The sequence below is a fragment of the Phaethon lepturus genome, unplaced genomic scaffold (assembly GCF_000687285.1).
Source record: "Phaethon lepturus isolate BGI_N335 unplaced genomic scaffold, ASM68728v1 scaffold1035, whole genome shotgun sequence".
Taxonomy (NCBI): Eukaryota; Metazoa; Chordata; class Aves; order Phaethontiformes; family Phaethontidae; genus Phaethon; species Phaethon lepturus.
The window spans coordinates 32599-36213 of NW_010542424.1; the positions used below are offsets into that span (position 1 = coordinate 32599).

At 36.6% G+C, this 3615-nt stretch overlaps 1 protein-coding gene across 1 annotated transcript in view; it reads right to left on the minus strand.

Annotated features, from left to right (window-relative positions):
• Window positions 1-3615, minus strand: part of LOC104621488 (potassium voltage-gated channel subfamily KQT member 1-like) — a gene marked incomplete at both ends in the record, with an annotated part of 72868 nt that overhangs the window by 205 nt on the left and 69048 nt on the right. The gene's annotated exons all lie outside the window — the stretch shown is intronic.

The following is a 3615-nucleotide window of genomic DNA, read 5'->3' on the forward strand; positions in this document are numbered from 1 at the left end:
GCAGTAGATTAAAGAAATGGTTCTAGTATGAGACATGGCTTTTTTTTGTCAGAATCAGTGAAGTTGGTGCTTATAACATGTCACAAATGAATACAAAAATATATTTGTGCGTAAATATAGTTCAAATACACAGGAACCTCTCACAAGAAAGGCTTGTCTTCTTGAGAACTGTCTCCCTGTAAGCAGAAATTCACCATACCCACAATTTCAATGTGGGCATGACGGTAGAAACAGTCTGACTTTCATTTCCTCAGTTAATACTCTTTGGTATGTATACTTTAATTTCTTTAAACCCTTCTTTAGAATTTTATTGCTATTATCATATAAACAGCACTTTTGTTTAAAGTATCCTGTTTGGTCACTATATTCACCAGTGTTCAAAAATTCTCCCCTGGACCAGGGAAGAGCCTCAGGTGTTTGAATGCAGTCAGATCAGCAGGGTAACCACGATGGATACAAAGCCATACTGTAGCTCAGTTTATGTTCTAAGCTTAAGAAAGCTACAGATTTCATTACAGATTGGGAAGGCATATGATGGCCGATGAATGGAGTTCACTCACAGACTGCAAAAAACAGAGAAGCGCAGCTAGCCCTGTAACTGATGAAAACTGATGTTTTAAAAAGCTCTATCCTCAATACTCATTTCCATCAAGTATAGGGCTGATTTCTTCTACCATAAATGTGAAGTATACATGTACCTGTCTTTCTGAGTTCAGCTGCATCAATATTCATAAGCATTTTCTGCTTTAAGGTCTTCTCAATATCTTTTCCTAGATTTATTTTGTTCAAAAGCTATTAACTACACCTAGCTTGAATTGCTGTGATCCGAAATAGCTTTTTTTTTTTTATCACTGGTAGTGATTCTAACAGTTTGTAAGCAAGTTCCCTGCCTATTTTAATTCTGATCGTTCTTGAAAGCTTGGCACATATAGTTATGAGCTGGCAGAGTCTAACTTGGAAAACGCATAGGATGACACATATAAATTCAAGGGGAAAAAAAAGATAAACACTTGCAAGGGGTGGGAGGAATCACTAAAATTAAGTGTTAAACAAAACAAGTAAAAAACTAAGTCATGTCATTTGTATATGCTGGGTAAGATTAAAAAAAACAAAACAACCCACATGACAGAAACAAGAAAGCTTGACTCCTAGAAAACTAAACTGTTGAAATCTCAAGTTAATTCTACAGCACCACCTTGGCTGGACTACATTCAAGCTAAATAGTAAAAAGCATACAACATCAGAGCTTCCTATTGGAAGAGCCATAGCATAAATGGCAAGGAATTAAATCTATGGAATATAATTATTGAATAGCATAACTGAATACTACTAAAGGACATAATATTGCAAAGCTATTTTATTTACATCTGCTGCATTTATTCACAATTAAACTATGTTTCCAGGGGAAAAACAAATCTTCCTGTCACTGGGAACATGAGCTTCTTGCTTTTCGAACACCACTGAAACACTTTGGTAGCTCTAGAGGAGCTTTATTTTCTTAGACCTGACAGTTCTGCACTTGTTCTGATAAGAACTTTTTTCTGCAAGAGAAGCATGTAGCCTTATTTCTGGACAAAGTCTTGAGATACGTAGAACCAATATTTGAAGTATTGCTTTGGGAAACACACACAGATTTAGGAATAGGCTCCTTCAATCTCCGAAGAAATAACAACGTACACGATCACATCCGCAAAGTTAAACCGGGAGAGTTTTGGCTTCAAATTGAGTAAGAATTTCCTCATAGAAACCTAGCAGAATTTGAAAGTTGGCCAAAGGCAGAGTTAAGTCACTGTGCCAATGTAAGGCATAACCAAATTAAAAGGAAAACATTGTATTGCTATCAATTCCTACTTACACAATGGACTGTTGAGATAAGAGAAGGACCTAGTTAATTCATGGGGTTTTGCCTCCTTTATAGCACAAGATAGATATTAAGATTACCGCAATGCATTTGTCATGATTAGAAGTAGGATTATATTTCTGTCATTTTAAAGGTTTGGTCCATATTGCCTTACCAAACTTATCTGTCTTATCACACTGTTTTTTGCAATCTGCATCCATGGGTTCTTAAAAAAAACCCACAATCCCCTAATTGTTTACATTTAGCTTGCTAATTCCTTTTCTGAGAGGTGTTCACTACTACAATGGCTCTTTGCTCCATTACATGATAGTTATGAGAAAAGTGGGACAACAGCAGCATGCTAGTTCTGAAAACTTTACTTTCTCATTATTCCCATTTGTGGGTGCTGTGCCGAGCGCTGCAGAGCATCTCCGCTGTTACTGCGGGATGCACCGGGAACCCCTGCTTCTCTGACCATGGACCTTCTGCAGAGGCATGTAGAATATAATCCTGGGCTTAATGGCCTCAAACCATGCTTGGTTACCTACACGAGCATGGAAAGCTTCTGTTTCCTTTTTATATAGAGTAAAAGCGTGCAAATTTTCTGTTTGTGAAGACTTTGCTATGATTATCTGTGACAGTCTCATCCCACAAGTAGTACACATACTTTTCATTCCTACAAGCATTTTGAAAAAGACAATGATGTGATTATGTACTTTATACAAACAGAAGTACTGTAATGTATACTCCATGGTTGACTTTATTAGTTGAAGATGTGCACTTAGCTCCATAAAACTAAGTATTTGGGTCATGCCTCAAAGATTGCCTCCCTGCTTCCCCTCTCCCCTCCCACACTTCCCCCATGGTCAGATCTGCGGACAGAACAATTTTTGCCAGTTTGGCTACAGACAAGATTTAATATCAAAAACCTGCCTCTAGCTTACACAATTATTAAGAAAAAGAAGTGCTGATCTTAAATATAAAGTTAAAGCTGAAATCCAGAAATCACTGAGGGTCCTAACATTTGGGTGGTGACAAGATTCCCTACTACTCTCAGAGCCACTTGATTCAATTCAGAGTCAGTTCAGGTTCACATTTTGTGAAGTATTAAGCCATCACAAGAGAATACCTTTTTTATTCTTGTAACCTTAATAATAAAAACTATTTAATAATAAATCCCTTTATGCTTTTATCACCCATTAATTCTGTGTTCCTGCTTTAAAATATTAACCCATTATAATGTTTTCTAGTCTACATATCCAAACACTAATGTCAACAGTAAATGCAAGTAATATGTCCTCTGTTCCTAATATTTTCTGTCCTTAAGGTGGCTGTCAGAGTCGTGATCTTCTTATTTGAAACACTTGGTTTCTGAAGTTAACTGTCACCTTCCCTGAGTGAACTTCCAGAGCTCATTTAAACAGCACTGTTCAGTCATAAATCAAAATTTCTGAAAAAAAAATCACAAAAAGGAACTTTTTTTTAAATGTCAAAAAGCCATAAGCATTCATGATAATGTCTTTATTTTGAGGAAGTGTGGAGCATTGAAATACATTCAACACATGGCAGTGATGTTTTCCAGAAATAAAACTCAAAGCTGTAAGGTCCATGGTAAGTTTGTAACAGCTGCAGCACAAGCCAGAACAACTATATCTTCCCTCTTCATATTTACTTTAATAAGCTTTCCTTTTCCAAACTGATTTTATGGGGATGAATGCCTGATTTTTGTTGTTGCAGAGTAGCAAGGAGGGAGGCAAAGAAATATGAAAGGGAAA